General features: G+C 45.0%; 1 protein-coding gene across 1 annotated transcript in view; it reads right to left on the bottom strand.

Moving 5' to 3' along the window:
• Nucleotides 1-13,170, bottom strand: part of AGBL4 (AGBL carboxypeptidase 4) — a 1,858,614-nt gene that overhangs the window by 1,310,241 nt on the left and 535,203 nt on the right. The gene's annotated exons all lie outside the window — the stretch shown is intronic.

Raw genomic sequence — 13,170 nt, 5'->3', positions numbered from 1 at the left:
GCACCATCAAGAAGCGATGACGTGGATACCTGCAGCCCACACACAATGTTAATTGCGTATGGCCTGCGGGTCGGACACCTCCAATTACTTCAATGGAGGCCGTCTGCGTGGAATCTGTGGTAAAATAGAGCATGCTGCGATTTCATATCTGTAAGTGTGAAGAAAAGATTGAAAATTCATGCCTTTTAATGCCCACCAGGATGCCGATCGCGCAATTCACAATTCAAATCCGGTCGTGCGAGACCGGCCTAGAAAAATGGCGTAGAAAAACACCAGTTTGGACTCGGCATTGTTTCAACCCGCTGTAGGACCAGTTTCACATGTCAGTATTTGGCCCGTATTTTGCAACTGTAGATGTAAGCCAAAATCACTAACGGCTCCGAAACATGGAAGAGATAGAAATCTTTAAATTACACTTTTCTCTGCTTATGTCTCACTCCTTGCTTCTTATTGCTTTTCAAATTTGGTAAATAATAAGAAAAATCACAAATTTTTGTACACATTTGTCGTATGTCATTGTTTGCACTTTTTTGCCACCATTTATGCAAAAACTGGCATATAAACTGTTTAGTAAATGTGGGCCGCCAGCTTTATATAGCACAAAGTTTGCGGAACAACAGGAGAAGCGAGCGCACAGATGAAATTATCTTCTTATATTGTTTCCTTTTCCATATTCTTAATGTTTATAAATAGTTCTGCGGAGAAGCTTTTCCTTTGTAGAACCGGGATGAGTCTGTGCTCTCCGAGCGTGTGGAACTGGTAGTAATTACGAAGAAAGATGCCCTTTATTCTGAGTTCTGTACAGAAAACTGTGCATCTGCTTTCACATGATGAGCGCTCATTGTGCTCACCTGATTGGGAAAATACATTAACCCCTCCGCCGTCAGGGCCACGGATTGCATCGCTAATTAGACGCAAAGGAAACCTGCAGAAATCCAGTTTCAACTGAAATGTCTTTTAGCTTTTTTTCCTTACCCAAAGCATTAGAGTCTCCCTGTTGAACGGCATTCGTGTTACTGATATATTACAGAAAACAAACATTCTTCTACAGGTCTGCTTGCTGCAATTTCAACCCTGAGGGCGAGCACCCACTGGCGTTTTTTTACCTGCGTTTTGCGTTTTGCGTTTTTCCTGCACAGGCATAGAGATAACATGTGTTCCTGTCCACTGGCGTTTTTTTTGCATTGCGTTTGCGTTTTTAACATAGGAACTGTCAGTTGCATATGTGTCCTTATTTTTCTCCATGGAAATTAATGGCAAAGCCGCGAAAACGCCGCGGAAAACGCGCGGAAAAAACGCGGGACCCGCGGGAAACGCAAACGCCAGTGGGTGCTCGCCCTTACAATGTTTTTAGTGGCACAATGCTTGAATTCAACTGTGAAATTCCAGCAGCCCTCCTGCTGATAGTCCAAAGACCCTTCTAATTCAGCATGTGCCCAAATACAAAAGTACGAACACTGGATAATCATCAGGTTGGGTCAAGGTTAGAACTATTTACATTACGATTTAGCCATCTATCAAGCAAATATGTTTTTATACAAAAAACTATTAAAATGTATTGTTTGATGTATCCATTTACTATAACTGGCCCAACGTACTCCAAAAGGGCATACTTTTGACTATATTTGACTTCTGTTGTGGTGTACCAGCCATAGTCAGAAAGTGAAGCTGAGGTGACGGCACACCGTCAGCCCTGGCCCACGTGACTCGCCTTCAGCTCTGGGCACCAATAAGTGCCTGTTTCTCGCCACTGCAGAAGTTCCTTTAACCCTTTTCAATCCACTGTCTGACATCTTCCAACATTCTGATTGAAGCTTGTACAGCTCCGATGTGGGAAGACGTCCGGCAGGGTATTCTTACTGTAGATTACTGGCCGCTCTGTTGTTGGGGGCCTCTCCAGCATGTCACATACTGTAGTACTGGCTCTAGCCAGCAGATGGCGCCATTGTATAATTGCAGAAAGAGGAAGCCCCCTAGGAAAAACCCTGAATCCAAAATTGGTTTGCCAAGGGTTAAGAGTCATCTATTGGGAATCTTTAAGAGTTTGATGTTCTCTTTTTCTCCTCCCAGCTTCAACTTCTCCTGTGGTGTATGGACTGATTGGCTGACAGGGAGATATTTTCCCTTGCCGGCCAATAGACAATGGATTGATGCTTGATGTATACTTTCTTTTTACATTACAGTCAATAGGAGATGCATGGAAACATAAAGCTGTATATTTCTATATGTTTAAAGTATACACTTTTTTCTCTTATACACCTAAAAAAAAGTGGTCAACTACAAACTTTATTCAGAGGAAGACTACAGTGAAAACTGTATCATTTTTAATGCAATAAAGGACACAAATGTCTAAAGTTTAATGTCTATAAGTTTAGCGTATTAAAAAATACGTTATGGGGTTGACAGAAATACTCAAAAGGGTGCCGCTCAGCTATCTCCACAGTCCCATAGAAAGTGAATGGAGTGTCAGTGTGCTGATGTACATACTTGATAAAGGAAGTACAGGTAGACCTCCGAAATGCATTGCAGCACAGTATCTCTCACAGATAGTATCCATGTATATGTTTGTACCTACTGTTCGTATGGATTAAAGGTTATCCAAAGCATCTTCAAGTGCCACTGATTTCTTTCTTATATTAACTTGAATATGGAAGAAATTTGCTGGCCTTAGCAATCTCCTCATCCAAGTAAGTAGAAAGGTCTCCCTTGGCTATATCATCCTACCCTTCTATGTAGTCACCAGCAGCGCAGGAGTTTTTTACACTTTGTTTTGTTTTATCTGAATTTTCATGACCAAGGTACCCTGGGCCCTCCTTTGACACTCTCTGCACCTGTGGATCACAATCAGGAATTTGGTCATACAAAGAACACCAACTGAGGGCACATTCGGAACTATGGGGTGAGGGTCTATCTATTGACGGACCTTCCATACCAGGTGAGTCCAGTTTCCAGTTCCTTTTAGCGCGTTTATTTTATTTCTTCTTTGGAGTATGGTCTGGTTGTTTATCATTCTCAATACCCCATTCAGTCCCCGGTAAAGGGGGGAGTTACCCCGCACTGAGGAGGATGGGGAAACAGGACATCTATTTTCAAGATCAGTGGGGGGCTCAGCAGTGAGACCCCCACCAATCAGTAAGTTAACCCCTATCCTGTGGATAGAGGATAACTTGCAAACTTGGTACAACTTTAAGAGTCCTGTAAGTAAGTTGTAGTGATATAGTAGGAAGGCTCCAAATAGTCAGTGCAAAGTTATTCCAATGATCTAGGCTGAAGTGCTGCTGGCAGAGATGAACACTACAGTGTGGATAGGGGTGTAGAAGCAATTGAGAACCAGATTCCAAAAAAGCTCAGCCTAAGTGCAACTCTAGTTAGACAAAAAAAATGATGTCCGAGTCGTGAAGTGAGTCTGACTCTTCAATTTATTTAACCACCAGCATACATAACACATTTCGAGGCAACATGCCTCTTCCTCAGATAAAGCTAGACTGTGTACAGCTATGGCTGGAGTGTGAAGCTTAGCTGAGCACAGTGGAATCAGAAAGAGCCAGGTATATAGCATATACGTTAAAAGGTTGCCTGCTGCCTTTATAAAAGACAGTTAGGAAGGTTGTTTACTGTGGTTGAATTCTTTGCATAATTATCTTTTATTTCAAGGGACCCCCAATGATAAACTGATCATTGGTTGTTCTGCTGCTGAGACTATCATCAGTCAGTTGGAATCTATAGTGAAACCTGGCAGCAAATATTAACCCTTTGCAATCCAATTTTGGATTTAGGGTTTCCTAGGGGCTTTCTCTTTCTGCCATTATACAATGGCGCCATCTGCTGGCTAGAGACAGTACTGCGGTATGAGATATGATGGAGAGGCCCCTGACAACAGAGCGGCCAGTAATCTACAGTAAGAATACCCTGTCGGACATCTTCCGACATTGGAGCTGTACAGCTGTCAATCAGAATGTCCTTAGACGTCAGACAGTGGATTGGAAAGGGTTAAAGGGATATTGCTGTTGGGAAAAATTCCAGATATGATAGGTGTTTGTGCCATGTTTATGCACAGATGGGTATAAGTTGAGCAGCCATTACATTTGTTTCCAATGTTCCCCTGCATCACTATTTTCCAAGATGGCCGCCACATCCCTGCTGATATGCAGCTTGAAACAACACTTACCACAATTCCCTGCTCTGTACTTCCTTCCTGTGCGCATCCCCACTAAGTGTTACATTGCTACTGTTCAGCAACTCGGTCCCGAAAGCTGAATAGAAAAAAAGTTGTCATTCTTACTGGGCACACCCAACATGTAGCGTTAGAATGCCTATAGGTTGTATCCAGGGCAACCTGTGAATAAGCACTTCTGAAGTGCCAGGAGAAGGTAATGGTTTTTAGAGCTACAGACACAAAATTATGAAAGTATTGAATTACATTTTATGCAGTAGTGTCGTGTGCATAGTATGTGTACAGTATGCATAGCAAGAAGTATGTGTACAAAAGAAACATTGTAGTGAAGTTTTACTAACATTGTCTCAGACGCTGAGCATGCAGCTTTGTCATAATTAACCTTTGTAATTACCTGTAATGTAGACTTTGTAATGTTTAACCTTGTGGGGGTGTGGGGAGTTGTCACACTATATAACTTCTTTGATTGTAACGATAAAACAGAAGAGCTTGGAAACATCACTCAAGTGTTTCTCATTTTCTTCTCCGATGCATCGAATAATAATTAGGGATACCTGATTGATAAGGCTACGATACCCTTTGAGTATCCCCTAAATTAAGTGATAACTTTAACAAAATCCAAAGCAGAACCACATTGCAAACTTTTATAGCATTTGATTAGCATAAATTTGGCAGCAACTTTGCATAACTGGAATACCCCTTTAAATTCTCCTAAAGCAATATTCCCCAACTCCAGTCCTCAGGGACCCCCAACAGGTCATGTTTTCAGGATTTCTCAGTATTACACAAGTGATGTAATTATTGTCAGTGCCTCAGACATTGCCACAGGTGTTCTTACTATAGAATATCCTGAAAACATGACCTGTTGTGGGTCCCTGAGGACCGGTGTTGAGAAACATTGTCCTAAAGTGCCACCACAAGGATAATAATAAAGCACTACACAGTACAATTAGTGCGCTACCCATGTTATGTCTGGACATTTGAGGTACACTTGTTGTGGCAGCTCTCTGTTGTGGCCAATAAATGCAGGTCCTGAACAAAGGACTCTCATCTATTAACTCAGCATTCTCTAAATGGGTATTTGAAAATGGTTTTCTAAACTAGACAACTCCTTTATGTGTCATTTTCTCAGTTTCAATTCATTCAAAGAATGCTTAGATGTCTGATATATTTGCCATCTTAGAAAAATAGTGTTATTCTCCATTCTGTTAAGATTTTATTTTTTGGGGGCATTTTAGCACAGGGTTAACGCACATAATTTACACTTGGTCTGCTATCCAGCTTTGCACTAATGGAGATTTTCCTTTGGGAATTCAAACTGCAGTACACTGGACAGAACAAATCCTACGGCTTTACTAACACGCCATTGAAATGGATGTATGAAAAATAACAGAAATAAATTGAGTCTATATATATTTCAGTCACATTTATATGATGGTAAAATAATTCCTCTGTACAGTGTTGACAGCTTTAGAGCCGATATTATGTGTTCTGCAAAATGATTATAAGTTAAATGTGCATACCACCAAAAATGTAATAAATAAGTATACAACGTGTTCCAGGGATCTGTCCAGGAGTAAACACAAATATTAATATTTCATGCTGTTCAGTGTGCCCATTTATAAAATACTTCACAATATATTTTACTTGTTAAAGATTCTTAAAGTTTATAGATTAACAACTCCAAAGGGGTTAAAAGGTTCTTTGGGACTTAAAGGGTTTTCCGGTTAATGGATAACCCCGTTTCCATGTATAAAAATAATAAAGAGATATATATCCCTCTGTAGCTGCCGGGATCCAGCGCTGCAGCTTGCTGTGGTTCCGGTGATTCCTGTGACAGTGATGTCATAGGAAATTAGGTCACCGCTGCAGCCAATGAGAGACTGTAGCAGTCACAGCTTGTTCTCCTGGCATCAGCGCTCCCATCCTGAATGCCATGATGCTAGGAGTTCAAGAATGTGACACTACAGCCTCTCATTGGCTGCAGTGATCACGTGATTTCCTGTGACATCATCTGTCACAGGAATCACCGCTACTGCAGCGGGATGCAGCACTGGCTTCAGGCAGCCATGGAGAGAGGTCATATTCACTGTTTATTGTTTTCATACAAGAGGTCTACTGAAAAGGGGTTATCCTGTAATCAGACAAACCCTTTAAACAATAGTAACATACAGAATACCATAGTTTGTATGGCTGGAAAAAAATTGTCCATCCAGTTCAGCCTATTATCCTTACTTCAAATCTGGCAATCAAAATAACTTCCTGGATCTGTAGTGGCCCACCGGGTCCTACAGAACATTCACAGCAACACTTGTCCTGTTACACCTGTCTATGTGCCATCCTTGGACATAGAAGGTGCCGTCCATAGGAGACCTTTCTCTCCACTAAGCCTAGAACTTAGCCCTGATGTCAGCTGGTGTCCTATTGGCTGATAGTCATCTTCAAACTCACTTATGCAGAGTCCAAGGGCAAGAAAACAATAATACAAGTCCCTATGCAGAGGGGGAGGAGTTGAGAAAGTGTGGGAAAGAGAAGAGGTGATTAAAGGAGTAGTCAGTGAGCAGTTAGGAGAATTGCAGCCAGGAGGGAGAGAGGAGAGGTTGTAGTCAGGTCGTGTTGGAGGAAAAGGAGGTATTTGCACAAGAGTGAAAGCAGTTATCAGCACGTTTCTTCCCAGGGTCGAGCAAGGTCTCATTCCGCTCCCTTAGTGATCCACAGCAGAGAGGAGGAGAACCTTTCCGAGGTCGGTCCTCTACAAAACAGTGAGTCTAAAGTTTACCCGGTGAAATCAAAGTCAGGACTAGTCTAGTGACCCATGTATTTTTCACTGTGTTCAATTCACTGCATACTGCTGTATCTTGTTATGCCATTTTCCAAATACCGTTGTGGAGATTGTATTTTCTACTGTTTCAAATATCAGCTTAGTAAATCTGCATACTCCCAAATTACTACCACAAGCTACTGGACTCATCTCAGTTATTTCTTTGGCATTCCATCCCGAGTGTGCGGTCGGAGTACTGGCATCATGCGCGCAAAATAGGCCTTTCTGTTAAGCGTACCACGGTATGTTCTTTAGGTCGCTGTACAACCCCTGAGCTGAGCACTCTTAGCGCCACTGTTGGGAGGGACCATAGAGCCACCCGTGACAACCCTTTTGCAGACATTGTGGTCTCCCTCACTTTGGCTCGCTCGGATCAGCCATTGCAGATCACCGACCCTTCTGAAGAAATCAGTGATATAACATGTAATATTGTTCCAATCAAGAAAGGCGTCCAGGACCCTTCACAATGTCCTCAGGCAGAGAGCTCCGTAGTATACTAAAGAACTCCCTTCTATTTTGGCATGAAAACCTTCTTTCCACAAGATCAGTGATGGCGAACCTTTTAGAGACCGAGTGCCCAAACTGCAACCCATAACCCACTTATTTATCGCAAAGTGCCAACACTTCAGTGGGCGGGGCTTATCGCGATGTATGATTTTCCTCCATCATTATAACAGGAACAGGGCTGTTTCAAAATAGACAGGGTGCACATTTTGACTGCTTTTTAGATGCGGAAATGCAGTGGAATTTGTCATGTAAATTTCTGCTGTAAACATACCTTAATAGTAATAGTGACCCCCACAGGGGCCTCAGCAGTAATAGTGACCCCGACAGTGGCCTCAGCAGTGTCCCCCAAAATGGCCTTAATAGTAATAGTGACCCCCACAGCAGAAATAGTGACCTCCACAGTGGTTTTTAGTAGTAATAGTGACCACCACAGATGCTGCAGTAGTTATAGTGACCCCCACAGCAGTAATAGTGACCCCCCACAGCGGCCCCAGTAGTAATAGTGTTCTCCACAGTAGCCCCAGTAGTAATAGTGACCCCCACAGTGGTTTCAATGGTAATAGTGACCTCCTCAGTTGCCGCAGTAGTTATAGTGACCCCCACAGCAGCCACAGCAGTAATAGTTACCCTCACAGTGGTCTCTGTAGAAATAGTGACCCTCACAATGGTCTCAGCAGTAATAGTGACCCCCTGAATAGCAATAGTGACCTCTACAGTAGCGCCAGTAGTAATAGTGACCCGCACAGTGGTTTCAGTAATAATAGTGTCCTCCACAGTTGCCGCAGTAGTTATAGTGATCCCCACAGCAATGTTAGTGACCGCCACAAGTAGCCTGAGTAGTAACAGTGACCCCCACAGCAGCCCCAATAGTAATAATGTTTCCCACAGTGGTCTCAGTACTAATAGTAACCCGCACAGTGGTCTCTGTAGTTATAGTGAACCTCACAGTGGTCTCAGCAGTAATAGTGTCCCCCTCAGTAGTAATAGTGACCTCCACAGTAGCCCCAGTATTAATAGTGACTCTCACAGTAGTTTCAGTAGTAATAGTAGCCCTCACAGTGGTTTCAGTAGTAGAAAGTGACCCCCACAGTTGACGCAGTAGTTATAGTGATCCCCACAGCAGCCACAGCAGTAATAGTGATGCCCCCCCCCCCCACAGTAGTCTGAGTAGTAATAGTGATCCCCCCACAGCAGCTACAGTTGTAATAGTGTTCCCCACAGTGGTCTAAGTAGTAATAGTGACCCTCACAGTGGTCTCTATAGTAATAGTGACCCTCACAGTGGCCTCAGCAGTAATAGTGACCTCCTGAATAGCAATAGTGACCTCCACAGTAGCCCCAGTAGTAATAGTGACTCGGACAGTGGTTTCAGTAGTAATAGTGACCCTCACAGTGGTTTCAGCAGTAATAGTGACCCCCACAGTTGACGCAGTAGTTATAGTGATCCCCACAGCAGCCACAGCAGTAATAGTGATGCCCCCCCACAGTAGTCTGAGTAGTAATAGTGACCCCCCCCCCCCCCCCACGGAAGCTCCAGTTGTAATAGTGTTCCCCACAGTGGTCTAAGTAGTGATAGTGACCCCCACAGTGGTCTCTATAGTAATAGTGACCCTCACAGTGGCCTCAGCAGTAATACTGACCCCCGCAGTAGCCCCAGTAGTAATAATGACTCCCACAGTGGTTTCAGTAGTAATAGTGTCCCCCACAGTGGCCCCAGTAGTAAAAGTGACCCCCCCATAGTGGTCTCAGCAGTAATAGTAACCCCTACAGTGTCCTTAGTAGTAATAGTGACCCACACAATGGCCTCAATAGTAATAGTGACCCCCATAGTAGCTTCAACAGTAATAGTGACCCCCACGACAGCCACAGTAGTAAGCGCTGTGGAATATGTTGGTGCTATATAAATAAAGATTATTATTATAGTGACCCCCATAGTAGCCCCAGTGGTAATAGTGACCCCCCCACAGCAGCCCTAGTAGTAATAGTGACCCCCCAGAGAAGCCCCAGTAGTAATAGTGACCCCCTACAGTGGTCTCAGTAGTAATAGTGACCCTTCCAGTGGCCTCAGTAGTAATGGTGACCCACGCAGTTGCCTCAGTAGTATTAGTGGCCCCCCACAGTTGCCCCAGCAGTAATAGTGACCCTCACAGCAGCCTCAGCAGTAATAGTGACCCTCACAGCAGCCTCAGCAGTAAGCACTGAGGAATATGTTGGCACTACATAAATAAAGATTATTATTATTATAGTGACTCCCACAGCAGACCCAGTAGTAATAGCAACCCCCTCAGTAGCCCCAGTAGTAATAGTGACCCCCACAGTAGTTCCAGCAGAAATAGTGACCCTCACAGCGGCCCCAGTAGCAAGAGTGACCCCCCCACAGTAGCCCCAGTAGTAATAGTGACCCCCAGAGTGGCCTCAGTAGTAATGTTGATATAGTGGACACTATTACTACAGTTATCCCCTGTATCAGCCTAGTAGTAATAGCGCTCCCATGAGACCCATATACTTACGCCCTCCTCCTCGTCTAAATGCCGCTGCTTCTCTGCTCAGCGCTACTAGCGGTGCTGATCCCAGGTGCACACTGTGACGTCATTGTGTCTGCGTTCGGACACCTCCTCCCTTCTGTTCTCGTGGAATCAAAGAGGAGACATCAGGGGAGGAGGATCCTGGATGCACACTGACGTGATAGTGTGCACCTGGGATCAGCGCCAATAGCAGCACTGCTGAGTGAATACCGGCTGGGGAGCAGCCGCCGGCGCATGTGCCAGCAGACAGGGCTCTGTGTGCTGCCTCTGGCACGTGTGGCATAGGTTTGGCACCACTGCCCTAGATGTAGAAGGTGCCCCTTGGCATAAATAGATGATGGGAGAGATCCTTGCATTGTCCCCTGATACATTTATGCAGAGTTATTAGCTCACCACTTAGCTGTCGTTTTTCTAAGTTAAATAACCCTAATTTTGATCATCTCTCTTGGTATTGTAGTTCCACCCATTCCATTTATTAGTTTACTTGTTTATCTTTGTATCTGATCAAGTTTTGATAAATCTTTTTTGTGCACTGGAGTCATATTCACTGTTTAGGTCTTGGAGAACCCTTTTGACAAATACAATATAGACACAACTTTTTAGGTTTCTACAGAAATGAATTACACTGATGGGCTATCCGTAGGACAGGTTACCAGTGTATGATCAGTGGGGGTCCCATTCCCAAACCTCCATTGAAAAGCAGAATGTTCAACTACAATACGGACCCAATGAATATGACTTCATGTCTCTGCTTTCATTGAATTATTCGAATGTATGAGTGATCTGTTACGGTAAACTACCCTGGATACACCAGCATGGGTTGCCCTGGATCTTACCCGCAACCCCTTTCCCTGCTTACTTGCCTCTACTTCTGGCTAACCCCAGGCGGGAAACTGGGTGGCGGTCCCTACACTATCTAGGGACCAAGAAGGGACACTGGCGTACCCAGATGAAATGGGTAGAATACCAACAAGAAAGGCAGATGATGAATACCAACACGAAACAAAAAGGGAGCTCGTGCACGGCAGCTGCACTCACCGATGCGCGCGCACGGCGCCGTGAGCCACCAGCACCATGCCGGCTAGGCACCCGCACCTCTGGCAGCCGGACCACAAGCCGGGGGGACGTGCCCCGACTGCGGGACCTAGCACACCGCCACCCCGGGAGGAGCCGCAACCGCCGCATGGTAACATGATCTGCACAACAATCTAAGATCAAACTGGCAAATTAGGGAAATACAGTAGTTTAAAATAAAAAATAGACTGAGCATAAACAAAGTAGCAAATTATCATCTATTTTCGGTCAATCATGCCATATACATATAGTTTCAGTTGACAACAGCTGAAAAAATGCAGTCTAACAAACAACATAATATGACGTTCAGTCACCCTAAGTAGTGTTACAAGTGACAATGACAGCTCAGCGATATGTTCAGAACATCAAGCAGCCTCATGTGTTTCCCTCATTGAAGCTTCCAAGAGGTATTTTCCAGAGTATAATGCTTGGCCATGTACACAAGAATGTCACAGAAATGCCTCCACAACATTGCCACACTTAGGTGGCCTGCCTGGTTGCCAAATTTATCGCCAATAGAACATGTATGGGACCATCTGGGATGTCAACTTCCACAGCCTATGAGTTTGCATGATCTAGAACACGCCGCTCACCACTGCAGCTATTACCAGCTGGAGTGCCACAGCTCCCCACTGGTAATTGCTCTGTTACCGCTGATCCTGGCACACACTGACATCAGTGTGCAACCGTGATCCTCCTCCCCTGAGTCCCCTGCTCATGAGTTCCGCAGGAGAGGACTCGGGAAGGAGGCGTTCCGGGCTACACACTGACGTCAGTGTGACCCGGGCTCAATGGGGCAGAGGGGGAGCGGCGCTGACAGCTAGGAGGAGGTAAGTATATGGGTTGGGGGGCCTATTATTACTGAGGGGGGCCTATTATTACTGAGGGGTTCTTATTACTGAGAGGGGGCTTATTACTGAAGGGGGCTTATTATTATTACTGAGGGGGGGGGTTAATGTTACTATGGGGGTATTACTACTGAGGGGGTTAATATTACTAATTGGGCCACTGTGGGGGTCGTTATTTTTACTGGGGCCACTTTGGGGGTCACTATTAGGGCTCGTTCACATGGGTGTAATTGTATTTCGGTCGCACAAATACGCTGCGTATTTGCGCAATCGAAAATCGCTCATGCCTGTATATTTGCATAAGCAAAAAAGAACGCAGATGGGCCCATTGAAATGGTGTGCAAATATGCAGTGAATACATAGGTTTCCTGCGCATTCACCACGTATTTGCGCGCCCATTTACTTCAATGACCTATTGGGGTGCGTAGTACATCACAAAATAGGTCATGTTTTGTGAAAATATACATCATGTGAATGAACTCACTGAAATCAATGGCTTCTATTCACTGCATATTATGTACGCAAATACGCTTGTGTGAACAGGCCCTTACTGTACTGTCTTAGGCCCCCTGCACATGGGCGGAAATTCCCGCAGAATTTCGGCCCGTGGAAGCTGCCATAGGATTGCGTTAGAAAATGCGATTTGTCCGCACGAAATCTCGCGCGGAAAACAAATCACGGCATGCTCTATGTCAATCCCTGGCTGCTGGCTCCGCTCTGTGCATGTGCCGGCTGGCTGGCAGCCGGCACATCGCAGAGCCGGAGCCGCGGGAGCAGGTGAGTGCCGCGCTGGTCCCTGCAGGGGCGCGGGTCGGATCCTGCTGGGAGAACTCTCGCAGCGGGATCCAACACGGCCGTCTGCACGCGGCCTTACAATCGGCCCTTTGAAGGTCACCATAAGCCTGATGTGGCCCTCGGTAAAAAAGGAGTTTGACACCCCTGATCAAGAAAGTCAATTACAGCAAATGTGGTGTGATATGATGCAGAAAACCATACACAACCTGTATGTCTTCATGCCCGCCCCTACTGCATTCTGTATCCAAGCTAGAGATGGCCCAACAGTGTACTAGAGCCTCCATGCCTGCTGTATAACATCTTGTATCCAAGCTAGAAGCAGTACAACAGGGTGCTAGAGCCCCCACGCCTACCCATATCACATCTTGGATCCAAGCTAGAGGTGGTACAACAAGGTACTAGAGCCTCCATGCCCGTATCACATCTT

This window comes from Eleutherodactylus coqui, chromosome 3 (assembly GCF_035609145.1).
Source record: "Eleutherodactylus coqui strain aEleCoq1 chromosome 3, aEleCoq1.hap1, whole genome shotgun sequence".
Lineage (NCBI taxonomy): Eukaryota > Metazoa > Chordata > Amphibia > Anura > Eleutherodactylidae > Eleutherodactylus > Eleutherodactylus coqui.
This window is presented reverse-complemented; position numbering and strand designations above follow the sequence as displayed.